Source organism: Rhinopithecus roxellana, chromosome 4 (assembly GCF_007565055.1).
Source record: "Rhinopithecus roxellana isolate Shanxi Qingling chromosome 4, ASM756505v1, whole genome shotgun sequence".
In the NCBI taxonomy this organism is placed as follows: domain Eukaryota; kingdom Metazoa; phylum Chordata; class Mammalia; order Primates; family Cercopithecidae; genus Rhinopithecus; species Rhinopithecus roxellana.
The window spans coordinates 69,579,414-69,593,010 of record NC_044552.1 but is presented as its reverse complement, the minus strand read 5'-3'; positions in this window follow the sequence as shown (position 1 = coordinate 69,593,010).

The window sequence follows — 13,597 nt, the reverse complement described above, 5'->3', positions numbered from 1 at the left end:
GCTGAGGCATGAGAATAACTTGGGCCTGGGAGGCAGAGGTTGCAGTGAGCCGAGATCACACCACTGCACTCCAGCCTGGGCGACAGAGGGAAACTCTGTCTCAGCAACAACAAAAGCAAACCCCATCTTGCTGCAATCCAGATATCAGCGATCTGCCCATACACCCATGAAGGCCCTCAAAATGCACACCACTAGTGACTGGACACTTGGGAATAAACCCAGTCTCTCTACCACCTGTCTGGCCAGCAGCAACAACCAAGGTGGATAAGGGTGACCCGCCACCTCCGCATGTCACTTTCCATATCCAAATCTCAGGAAAGCACATCTAATTGATAGAACTGAATTCACACACAGAACACTGGCTGCACAGGAGTCCAGAGAAGCAGCCTTTAGTTTTCTGCCTCTGCAGGAGAGAAAGGCCTCTAGAAAGAGAGTAGAATGGTGGCTGAGGATCAGTTCACCATATCCATGCATGCTCCTTTCATCTGCCACAAGCCAATCTCTCACACCTGGACCAGCAACTAAGTCATCCAGTGATAAGTAGGAAATTTCTACTCAGTCTCTGCTGGGTACCTGGGATTGGGTTAGGTGGTGGGACCACAAAGAAAGAGAGTTCCTGCCCTCAAGGAATTCTTGGTCTAGAAACAGAGAGAAGCCAAATAACCAATGATCACAAGATGCCTTAGGGGAAGGACTGGGATAGAGAGTAAGGAGAGGCAGTTTTGTCTTAACCTGGGGGAACAAGGAGGCTTTACCAGAAGAGACCCAAACATATTTTCAAGTCTTCAATAATATCATTTCCTGTGTCTCAAATATCTCCCCATTCTACCTTTTACAAAGTCTGGGAAAGAACTCATGAATCTTAGTAAATAAAGGTCAATTTAAGTTAGAGAAAATGGTCTTACTAATAGATTTTTTTGTACTCTCAATTGCATTTTAAACAAATTAAGTTAACAATTGGAAATCCTTAGATTGCCTTTGAAAATTAATAGGGGTGTGTGTTTGTGTGCGTGTGTGTGTTCCATATCAATTAACATAAGGTGGTGATTCTAAAGGACATGAGTGTTTGGAATGTCAGTTCATATGCCTATTAATTATTTCACTCCTATTTTGCTTATACATTGGTCTAGAATAAATTATACTATCCATTGAGGAAAGCATATTTTACTCTGCTCCTGTCCCATTTAATTGGAATCCACATAATTTAGGTTTTTACCTTTGCTAAATGTAACTGGAATCACTGTATAGGGAGCATTAAAGAGTTGGGTATCTGGGATCCTCGTCCTTGTTTCATCATTATCTAGCTCTGAGATAGCAGATATATCCCTGATATGGTGTGGCTGTGTTCCCACCCAAATCTCACCTTAAATTGTAACTCCCCTAGTTTCCATGTGTCTTGGGAGGAACCCAGTGGGAGGTAATTGAATCATGGGGGCAGGTTTTTCCTGTGCTGTTCTCGTGATAGTGAATGAATCTCACTAGATCTGATGGTTTTAAAAATGGGAGTTTCCCTGCATAAACTCTCTCTCTCTTTGCCTGCTGCCATCCATGTAAGATATGACTTGCTCCTCTTTGCCTTCTGCCATGATTGTGAGGCCTCTCTAGCCATGTGGAACTGTAAGTCCATTAAACCCCTTTTTTCTTCCCAGTCTCAGGTATGTTTTTATCAGCAGCATGAAAATGGACTAATACAATCCCCTATCTGACTAGGCAAGTCAACAGATTCTTACTGGGTGTCCATCTTATCAATGTGATTTCTTGTCTTCTGTCTTGTGATGGGTCTTTATTTGGACATGCCATCTGCAGTTTATGTATCCTGTGTGCATGTGCTGAAGACTCCAGTGAGTGGCTGAGACATAGCCAGGGGTCTGAGATATGGCTGGTGTATCATTCTTATAGTACTGACTCTTCCCTTAGGGGGCTGTGTAATTCCTTGGCTCAAAATGTGCCATTCCATTACTAATTGCTGCCAGCTGGATAAATGCTCCTTCTTTTATGTCTTATCAGGCTCCAGATCTATGCATTATTGAAAACCGAGTAATGCTCCTTGTCTTTAAAATAAGACTTACAGTGCCTTGAGACCAGCTTTCCTATAAAATTGATGCAGAGGTAACTGGCAGTGGTGTCATCTGTACAGCATTGGACAAAGGGTAATAGCTAATATGACTCCAGGACCTAGTTATGAGTAGGCAAAAGTGCAAAGGGGGCAGGTCTGGGGGAGGGGTGCAGTGTGGCACCTCAGGTTCTGGCAGGTGCAGTATGGTTCCATTTGTTGCTGATCCCTTTTGCTGAAGACATCTCTTTTTAGGAAATGTGTGTGGCTTTTTCACAGGGCACCTGTCCGAAGAGGCAAAGCCAGATCTCCTTTTGACCCTGTAAGCAGTCTGAGTCCCTGACCCTCCTAAAGAGGCAGCAGCATATCTCACCACTTGTCCTGAAGCCTTCACAGGCAGCCTTCCCGCTCCCCAATCTCATAAAACACGCTTGGGGAAAGGCTGAAGGAAACTGGAAAGGAGGAGGGTATGCCACATTTTAAAACCTAAGTTTTCCTTGAGCCACTAAAGTCAAATGACAACTCTTAGTCTACTTATACATCTAGCAAAACAAGAATAATTAATTTCACTTTCTTTTATCAATGACTGATCACATCAAGTTGAACAGACTAAACTTCCTTAATAATTCCCATTTACATGTGGTTAATTAAATTCCCTCAAATATGTGAAACTGCAGTTATAAATTTAATATATTCCATTTTCCTTTGGACTGCTTCAAATGCCTATCCTAAAGAGCAAAGCCATTCCAAATCCTTAACAATGGTAATAAATTAATACATTAAGCCTGTAAATATAGTGACTCTTAAGCTCACTTAAACATTCGTTTATAAAAGTAATTTTTAAATTTTTTTTTTTTCAGATGGAGTCTCACTCTGTGGCTCAGGCTGGAGTGCAATGGTACGATCTCAGCTCACTGCAATCTCTGCCTTCTGGGTTCAAGCGATTCTCCTACCTCAGCCTCCTGAGTATCTGGGATTACAGGTGTGCACCACCATGCCTGGCTAATTTTTGTATTTTTAGTAGAGACAAGGTCTCACCATGTTGTCCAAGCTGGTCTCGAACTCCTGACCTCAGATGATCACCTCCCCTTGGCCTCCCAAACTGCTGGGATTACAGTCATGAGTCACAGCACCTGGCCTAATCAAAATTTAAACTCAATCTAAAATCATGTCTGAAATCAAAATGTGTAATTACTTAATTATGCATTTTAAGTGGACTCACAAGCAAGGCTGTCTTTGTTCTAATGCACCCAATTCTCTTATTACAAACACTTAAAATCTAAGTACACTCAGATTGTCTCAGCGGTTTCTTGGACTTTACACAAAGGTATAAATCGTATAGTATGGTTTACTTCAGCATCTCCATGTCTAATTCTAAACTTTTATAGGGCTAGAACTATGGTTTAACCAATGGAAAGAACAATTTCATTATCCCCAAAAAACCTGGATTGTCTTCTCAAGGTGTTCAAATCACTTATTGGCCAGGCAGCCAAGTCCTACATGAGACTCCAGCTCTGAGCCTGCACTTGTCCCAGGCAATCTTACCTGCAACCAAAACTGACCAGTGTCAGGCACATCCCAATTGAGTTTAGACAAAAATGCCAGGAGCACACAATGGGGAAAGGACAGTCTCTTCAATAAATGGTGTTGGGAAAACTGGTTACCCATGTGCAGAAGAATGAAATTAGATCCTCATCTCACATCATATACAAAAACAAACTCAACATGGTTTAAAGGCTTAAATGTAACAAGTGGAACTGTAAAACTGCTGGAAGAAAACCTACGAGAAAATCTCTATGACACTGGTCTGAGCAACGATTTTTTGGATATGACCCCAAAAACACAAGCAACAATAAACAAATAGGATTATATCAGACTAAAAAGCTGGGGCTGGCGGGAGGAGAGATTGGAGAGATGTTGGTCAAAGGATAGAAAATTCCAGATAGACAGGAGGAATGTTCAAAAGATCTATTGTACATCATGGTAACTATAGTTAATAATAATATATTTTACACTTGAAAATTGCTGAGAGACTTTAAGTGTTCTTACTACAAAAAATGCTAAGCATGTGAGGCAATGCACATGTTAAGTAGCTTGATTTAATCACGCCACAACATATACACATGTCACAATATCATGTTGTATACCATATGTATATACAAATTTAATTTGTCAATTTAAAAAGAATTCTAAACAGTCTTGTGCTGAGGAAGTATGTTGACTCCAAGAAGCCCAAAGTGGTGGGGCAGTGAGAGGCACGTGCCTAGGATGTGGACGGGTACTTCATTCAGCTGAACTCAGCTTCTCTGTTCTCTGTTTCCAAGACCTGCCCATGAACTGATCTCACTTGTTTCTGGTTAAGGCACCTGGAATTAACTATAGCATGTCTGTTCTCTCCCAGCATTTGTATCGCTTCCTTAGTTCTGTCAGTTTCCAGAGCATTTTACTTCCTGTACTTACCTTCGCCAGGCTCAGAACACAATACTGCAGGAGACTTGGCATTTGGACAGGAACGTGTAAGTTGTTCACCCGGTTTTTGTTTTGCTTTGTCTTTGTTTGACACAGAGTCTCACTCTGTCACATAGGCTGGAATGTAGTGGCATAATCATAGCTCACTGTAGCCTTAACCTCTTGGGCTTAAGCGATCCCCTGGCCTCTGCCTCCCGAGTAGCTGGGACCACAGGCACTCACCATCATGCCCAGCTAATTGTATTTTTTGTAAAAATGGGTTTTCACCATGTTGTCTAGACTGATCTCAAACTCTTGGGCTCAAGCGATCCTTCTGCCTCAGCCCCCCAAATTGCTAGGATTACAGGCACGAGCTACTGCACCCGGTCTTTGGTTTTTATTTTTGAAATGATATCATGGGTTCAGGTTTTCTTTATGTAAAGAAAAAAAATTCAGATCAATGGTAAAAACTACTACTGCTGCTAGTACTACTAGTATTATTACTACTGCTACCACCACTACTACTGCTGCTGCTGCTAACAATGGACCAGTGAGCTTTTCTGGTAGTCTGACAATATAGGAAAATAAGTCCTTACCTTGCAGAAGGTGGTGTTAATCTTAAAGCTCATGAAACCTGGGTTCAAGTGACAGCATTATCTAATCTTTCAAACTTCTTTCAACATTACTGCCTGATGTGGAACATGGAAACCAGCTCCTCAACCAAGGTTTCAGTTAAACTTCTCTATTCTGTCACTACTGTTTTGTTTGTTGGTTTTGTTTGACTGTTTGTTTGTTTGTTTGTTTTGAGATCGAGTCTTGCTTGGTCATGCAGGCTGGAGTGTGGAGTGCAGTGGCATAATCTCAGCTCACTGCAACTTCCATCTCCTGGGTTCAAGCAATTCTTCTGCCTCAGCCTCCCCAGTAGCTGGGACTACAGGCGTGCACCAACACCCCCAGCTAATTTTTGTATTTTTAGTAGAGACGGGGTTTCACCATATTGGCCAGGCTGGTCTTGAACTCCTGACCTCGTGATCCACCCGCCTCAGCCTCCCAAAGTGCTGGGATTACAGGCGTGAGCCAACACGCCCAACCTCTGTCACTGCTATTTTGACTTTGAATTATTTTCATCTTCCTATATAGCCAGGCCACGGCTCTCACAGACATTTAAATGACGACTGCGTGTGGCGGCTGATGCCTGTAATCCCAGCACTTTGGGAGGCTGAGACGGGAGGATTGCTTCAGCCCCAGGAGTTTGAGACCAGCCTGGGCAACATAGCAAGATCTCATCTCTACAAAAAATAAAAATCAATTTAATAGAAACCAAAAAATATTTAAATGGCATCAGATAGGTTCTGCACACGTCAGTCGTGGCACTGTGGCTCTATGACCACACTGATGACACCAGCCCACTGTGCAGTGTCACTTTCCACACCCTGCCCTGCTGGGCTGCTCACATTAGTGATCCAGATTGGAAATGGCAACTAGTTTCAACCGGTTGCCATGCTCAGATACACCTCTACACTACTTATATAAAAAAACATTTAAGTATATTTCTGTTTGCTGAAGGTGATTTTTGCACAACCGCAAAGTCATCAAGTGAAAACAATGTAAGTTACAAACATTGATTCTATATGGTGGGGTCATGTGTTCACTTCACAAACATTATTGAGCACCTGCTGTATGCCAGGTTATGTGAATACAGTGATGAACAAGATTGGCCATGTTCCTACTGTCTTCCTGGTGAGAGAAGCTCGACAACAGGAAAGCAATCCGCCTGACCCCCAAACTGCCCAACCTCCAAACCGCCTGTCCCTCAAACCACCTGTCCCCCAAACCGCCTGTCCCAGCCCTCTTGTGACTAAGGACAGCAACTGCCCCCTCCACTCTGGGCATTTGAATGGAGGGCCCCAGTTTGTGGCAGCACCTATCACCAGTGACAACAGCCTGCCCTCAAGAGACAGAAAGCTTCCACCCTGGCTAGTTATGTGACTTTGGAGGATGGATGAACAATTCCTTGGACAACAGATTTTTCCTATGTCAAATGGGGTCACAGTTTCTACCCTGCAGATGTGGGGATGAAATGACTCTGGGCAGATAAAGCACTTGGCACAGTGCCTGGCATCAAGCATGTGCTTGATACATGATGGCAAGTACTGCTTTCAACATATGCATGTTTCATTTTAGGTATGTATCTTAGTTTGGGCTGCCATAACAAAATGCCATCCGTGAGGTGGCTTCAACAACAGAAATTTATTGCTCATTGTTCTGGAGGCTGGAAGTCTGAGATCAGGGTGCCAGCACTGTTGAATTCTGGTGAGGGCTCGCTTCCTGGCTTGCAGACAGCCACCTTCTTGCTGTGCCTTCACATGGAGAGAAAGAGAGCATGCTCTCTGGTGTTTCTTCTTATAAGGACACTAATCACATTGTGGGGGCCTCACTCTCATGATTTCATGTAAAACTAATTACCTCCCACAGGTCTCACCTCCAAATATCACCACATTTGGAATTAAGGGTTTCAACATAAGAATTTTGAAGGGACGCAAACATTCATGAATCCCTAACAATATGTTTCTTTGGGATTCCACTGAACCTGATGTTTTTCATTACCTTTTGAAAATTATAAGGTCCTGAAACCACACAGTTGAACCTTGAGGAAGCATAGCTAAGCATTGCCAAAATTTTACTTGAAGCGTTATCTCTTTTCAAGGACAAAACATTCCTTCAGGGAGTGAGCTGGTCATTCTCCACCTGTGCCCTCAGATCCGTTCTTCACCCTCTCGGCCTTTCTCCACCCCAAAGAACTCCTGTGGGGTCCTTTTCAGCTGCTTTCTGCTAAGATTGGGTCAATGGGAGGCACCAGAGGACATCCTAGGGCAGGAAGCTGGGCATTTTTTTCTCTGTTCCCTTCACACTTTTGGTGCCTGGTTCTGGGAGTGGTGACATCCCTCCAGGAGTTCCTGGCTCTGCCAGATCATCCATGCTCCCACCCCATCTCCCTTGAGGCCCAGAGTTTGTAACAGCTTCCCAGTATTGCTAGTCTCTGAATGCCTCAGCCTCTCATCAGCTCCCTGCCCACATCCCTAGTGATAGTCCCTTGGTTGAAGAACCTTCCACTGAACAGGCTGGGTGCAGTGACTCATGCCTGTCATCCCAGCACTCTGGAAGGCCGAGATGGGCAGATCACTTGAGGTCAGGAGTTCTAGACCAGCCTGGCCAGCATAGTGAAACCCCAGCTCTACTAAAAAATACAAAAATTAGCCAGGCGTGATGGTGCGTGCCTGTAATCCCAGCTACTTGGAAGGCTGAGACATGAGAATTGCTTGAACCCAGGAGGCAGAGGTTGCAGTGAGCTGAGATCGCATCATTGCACTCCAGTCTGGGCGACAGAGAGAGACTCGGTCTAGGAAACAAACAAATAAACAAAGAAAGAAACTTCCGCTGAACCAGCTGAGGGGTTTTCTATTTCCTGATAGGACCCTGGCAACAGATGTAGTGATAATAAACTTCAATATTTTCCCATGCATCCTACTTTGCTATCAGTCATGCTCTTAGTTTAACAAAATATTTTCCTTCATGAAAAAAGAAATTCTGGAGAAGTTCCAGCTGGCACATGTGGCTTTTGCAAGGTCATGATGGTAATTGCCATAAGGGAAATAATCATTTTTAGGATTTAGTATTTCAGTGAAATTGAGAAATACAGCAAAGGAAATGTAATTCTTGCTCATGGCTTGATGGATTCAGAAATGTGAAAAATGGTAAGTTAGAAGTCGTTAGCACAGGAGTTGGCAGAATCAAGCTACCAAAGGATCATATTGTTCTTGGTCATTTGCCTTCTCATTACTCTTAAGGCAAAGACTAATTACCTGCCTATGGGAATCCAACACTTATCTCTCAGCCAATATTTAGGGGTTATCATGAGGCATACTCTCATCCCTCCCTCCCCACAAAAATCTTGGAAATAAGAGAAATAAGATACTCCTGAGAGTTAAGTTTTAAATCACTTGGACGGAATAACAAAGAAATACAAAGTTACCTTAAAAACAGAAGTACCCTCAGCCTGAGCAACATGCCAAAAACCCATCTCTACAAGAAAACACAAAAATTAGCCAGGTGTGGTGGCTCATGCCTGTAGTGCCAGCTACTTGGGAGGCTGAGGTGGGAGGATTGCTTGAGCCTGGGAGGGGGAGGTTGCAGTGAGCCCAAGTTGCATCACTGTACTCTAACCTGGGCGACAGAGGGAGACCCTGTCTCAAAACAAAAACCCAAAGCAAAGCAAAACCCAGAAGTATCCTGAAAGCTGTAGGACTTGTCTTTGGCTGGACTGAGTATATCAAACTATCTGAAGCAAAATGCACTCATCAGAAAAGGCCACCAAAGCTCATCCTCAAAGCAGATGTCAACAGTGCTCAATGAATTTCCTTGCAGAAAAACAAGCTTGAATTGCTTGGAATGTTTCAATATCCTTACCATGAAACAAACACCTCAGCTTATCTCAGCCTGATGCCATTAAATAATCAATTCTAATTCCCCATGTTTCAATTCCGTATTTACCAAGAAATATTTTTATAGTAATAATTTTCTTATTTCAAAAGTAATACATGTTTATAACAGAAATAATCAGAAAATATGGGCCAAGCCCAGGGATAACATTAATGCCTTGATATATTTTCTTCCATGCCATTTTTCATGCACATAAATATGTGAATACACACATTAACAAAAATAGAAATGTTTCGTCCTTACTGGGGGGTTTTTCAATGTGCTATTCACTTAGTAATGAATAATGAACAACTTTGTATATCAATAAATATACCTCTAGGACAGCAGGTTCATAAATACATATTATTTTTGTATGGGGTCAATCCTATAATTTATTTAACAAAGCTCTCATGCACATTTCTTTCATTTCCATCCTTCTGCAATTATTAACAGCATTGTTGGAGACATCCTTGTAGCAAATCTTTGCAACTCCTTAACCATTTCCCTGCACAGATTCTCAAAGGGCATGGACATTCCAAAACTTCTGATACATTTTGCCAGACTGCTTTCCAGAAAATAATGTGGTAATTGTTCCAATGTTTGCCAGTTTTATAGGTGATGAATCATTAGGCTATTGTTTTAATTTGTCGTGAGGTTGAAATGTTTTCATGAATTTATTAGACACTTGAATTTCTTATTTTTAAAATCTTCCTACTCTGTAATCTTTGCCTCCTTTTTAAACAATGGAATATCTATAGCTTTCTTGCTTATTTACAGAGGTCTTTATACGAATAAGAATATGAACTTTTGTGATCCATCGTACAAATATTTTTATTATTTGCCTTTTGCTGCGATACGGTGTTTTGCCTTAAGCTCAGAATCAGTTAGGAATAAATTTAACTTCAGGAAATAGAAAACCCAGCTCCACTGTCTTAAAGGGGACTTATTATCTCATGTAACAAGCATCTCATAGAGAGGCAGCTATTAGACCTGATTCAGACAGTTGACAACATGATGGCCCACATCCCCGTCCTCTCGTGGCCCTCCCGTTTGTCACCTTATCATCATTAAATGACCACCAGGTCTGTGTTCCAGGCAGAAGGAAGAAGAGTGGAGGAAGGGACAAGACCAGCCGACCCTTGCTTATGTCTCATTGGCCAAAACCGATTTCATGGCCACTCCCAACAGTTAGGAAGAGGCTGGCAAGGGCGAAGAAGGCATAGGATTAGGTGAGCAAACTTACTCTGTCTGCTGTAGAGCAGTGTTAAGACTTTATGTAGTCAAACTGACCTACATTTATTTCTTGGTTTCATGCTTTAAAAGTTCTTCCCAACTTATTTATTAACCTGTTTCAGTAGATATTTATCTATATTTTTTCTATTACTTTTATTGTTTCATTTTGTCCCCAAATCATTTTTGAACTTTCTCCTCTGATTTGAAATAATCCACGTGTTCACTAAGTTATGAGATGCATTTAAGTGCGTTTTGGCCCTTAGTATTCTGTTCTGCAGATCTAGATTCCTATTCTGGGCTATAGTTAGTACTTTAATTAATGCAAAGTACCATGCACTTTAACTTTGTGGGGCAAGTCCCTCTCATCATAGTGCTTTCTCAACAAAATGTTGACCTTTCTTGGATGTTTATTATTCAGATGAATTTTGAATCATTCTGATAAGGTTTAAAAATGATCTTATTTGAGGCAGGGCATGGTGGCTTATGCCTGTAATCTCACCACTTTGGGAAGCCTAGGCAGGTGGATCACCTGAGGTCAGGAGTTCAAGACCAGCCTGGACAATATGGTGAAATCCTGTCTCTACTAAAAGATACAAAAATTAGCCAGGTGTGGTGGCCCGCACCTGTAGTCCCAGCTACTCGGGAGGCTGAGGCAGGAGAATCGCTTGAATCCGGGAGGCGGAGGTTGTAGTGAGCCTAGATGGTGCCATTGCACTTCAGCCTGGCTGGCAAGAGTGAAATTTCATCTCAAACAAAACAAAACAACAACAACAATAACAAAAGAAGATCTTATATGGATTTCAACAGGAATTGCATTACATTTATAACATAAAGGAGAATAATTAACAACATGTGTGACTAAGACTTCTAGGCCGGGTGCGGTGGCTCACGTCTGTAATCCCAACACTTTGGGAGGCCAAGGTGGGCGGATCATGAGGTCAGGAGTTCGAGACCTGCCTGACCAACACGGTGAAACCGTCTCGACTAAAAATACAAAAAAATTAGCCAGGCGTGGTGGCAGGCGCCTGTAATCCCAGCTACTCAGGAGGCTGAGGCAGGAGAATCGCTTGAACCCGGGAGGTAGAGGTTGCAGTGAGCCGAGATCGCACCACTGCACTCCAGCCTGGGCAACAGAGTGAGACTCCATCTCAAAAAAGAAAAAAAAAAGACTTCTAGGGCAGAAGCATGATGGAGTCAAGTCTTCTTGTTTGTGTCAGTAAAGTGTTGTGATCATCACATAGTGGATTTCTTCCCCTCTGTTTTGTATTTTAATGGGGTATAGCTAATGTATAGAAAAGTTAAAACTTTTATTAAGATTTCTTTTACAGCTGGAAACTTCACTGAATCCTCAATCATTCTAAAGGTTTTTCCTTACTTATTATTTGTCTAATTAATCTGCCAGAACCTCAAAGAAGGGTGTCCCCTGCAACTTTCTGATTGTTATCTGGCTTCCCATTATGGTTCTTTTGCCATACTTTTCATTACACTATATTAAGTTGGCATTCACTTATGAGCCTAATTAATGTAATTTTTCCCCTGAGAGATAAATCTACTCTTGCTCTGCTGACAAAAGAAAGTTTCATAGACAGCAGAGCTGAGCTGGCCCATGTTGTGTGGCATAAGCCATCTTGCAAGTTCTAACCTGTCCCTCAGTGGAGAAATGTCTTCTACATCACTTTGTACATATTAATACAAAAAATGTATTTATGAACCTGCTGTTGCAGAGGTATATTTGTTGACATACAAAGATGTTCATTTTTTGCCCAGAAAGTACCTAATTCCATTTTGGGGACGTTTCAAATTTTTAAATTTTAAATGTGTAGAGACATGGTCTACCCAATATAACTTCTCTCTGTGCCTCCTGAGAGAGGTACCAGCCTCCCAATTCTTCTCTCTCCAACCTAAATATACCTCCTTCAATGATTTCTTCTTAGATAAGCTGGCTAAGGCTTCTCACCTTCCTTGTCACTCCCTTCGCCGGCCTGCTCTTGGAGGACGCTTCCTCCATGGTGGCCCCAGAACAGATGGGAATGAGCGGGAGAGACTTCTAGGCAGGCGCACAATGACCTCCGCTGTTTCAGCATTATCGCCAACTAAATTGTCCGTGTCTTTGTCTCGGGAAGTGCTGCAGGTCAAATCTCTCCTATCCTGCACTTGTATATTTTCTGAAAATTGGATTTATCCCTGTTAAAGTTCATTTTATGTGTGATTGACTTTTGTTCTTGTCTAGCTAAGTAATCTTGAGACATTTCTCTCATTCATCAAATAAGCAAACCTTCTTGCTTTGTGCCTTACAAAAAATTTAATAGCCTCCCTTCTAGCTCTAGCTCTAAGTTGCCTATAAATACGTTGAAATGGCCAGGGCTGAGGAGAGACCTGTGGTGTGACCTCAGGTGTCTCCTTCCAGGTGATACATAAATCACTCTTCTTCAGGCATAGGTGGTCAACCAGCTTCAAATGTAACCAGTCTTATTGATAAGGTGATGAAAGGAAGGACCTTGTCAAAGATCGGCTGAAAGAATATTGTCCAGAGTTCCATGTGACCCATCTGTGATGTGGTCAGTTATGGGTGCAGCCACTACAATAGAGCAGCATACACCAGAAAAAACCAGGGCCTAGAATTATATCTGACTCCTGGAGTGGAACACACAGTGGGCTGGGGTGAGACTGGGGTTTCAGAACAAACCGTTATATTAGTAATATTAGGAAGTATAGCCAGCCACTCAGCTCATGGCACCCTATGGGCTTTTGCTTCTAGAGGGTGTGAGTGGCACATGTGGTTATGGGGACGGCATGTACTGCACAGGCCACTGTGTGTGCAGGTGTGCATTGAGGTTAATGCATTACATAAAACTATTTTACATGAGAGAGGTGTGTTTCTCCAATTCTAGCAAAGACACCATACAGGCTTTCATGATATCCCCATGAAAGACAGTGTGGGAGCCAGAGAAAGCAAGCCTGGATAGTACCTTGAAGGATGGCTGTGAGGGCATTAGGAGAGGGAAGAGCAGATAGAGTTCCAGGAGAGAGGAATTCATCAGGACATCGTGTGTTGCAGATTGGGTGGACCATCAATAAATGTGGTTCCCACTAGGCAGAGCTGCTGGCCTATACATTGGCTGTCTTTGGGTCTGGTGGTGACTGTGGTTCAACTCGTTTTGGTCAGGTAAGTGGGCCATGTGAGATGAAACACAGCCACTCCTGCAAATGGAACCATGCCTGGCCATTTTTCTGAGGATATGACTAGCATTCAACACATCATCAAATTTCTCCAGTACATGCTACTACCACAACCACAGCACAATGGGTACCTGGTTACTGTAAGAGAAACTGTGTGTAAGGCAGAATGCACTCTAAAATCAGGAGTCACAATAGACCCGCTGC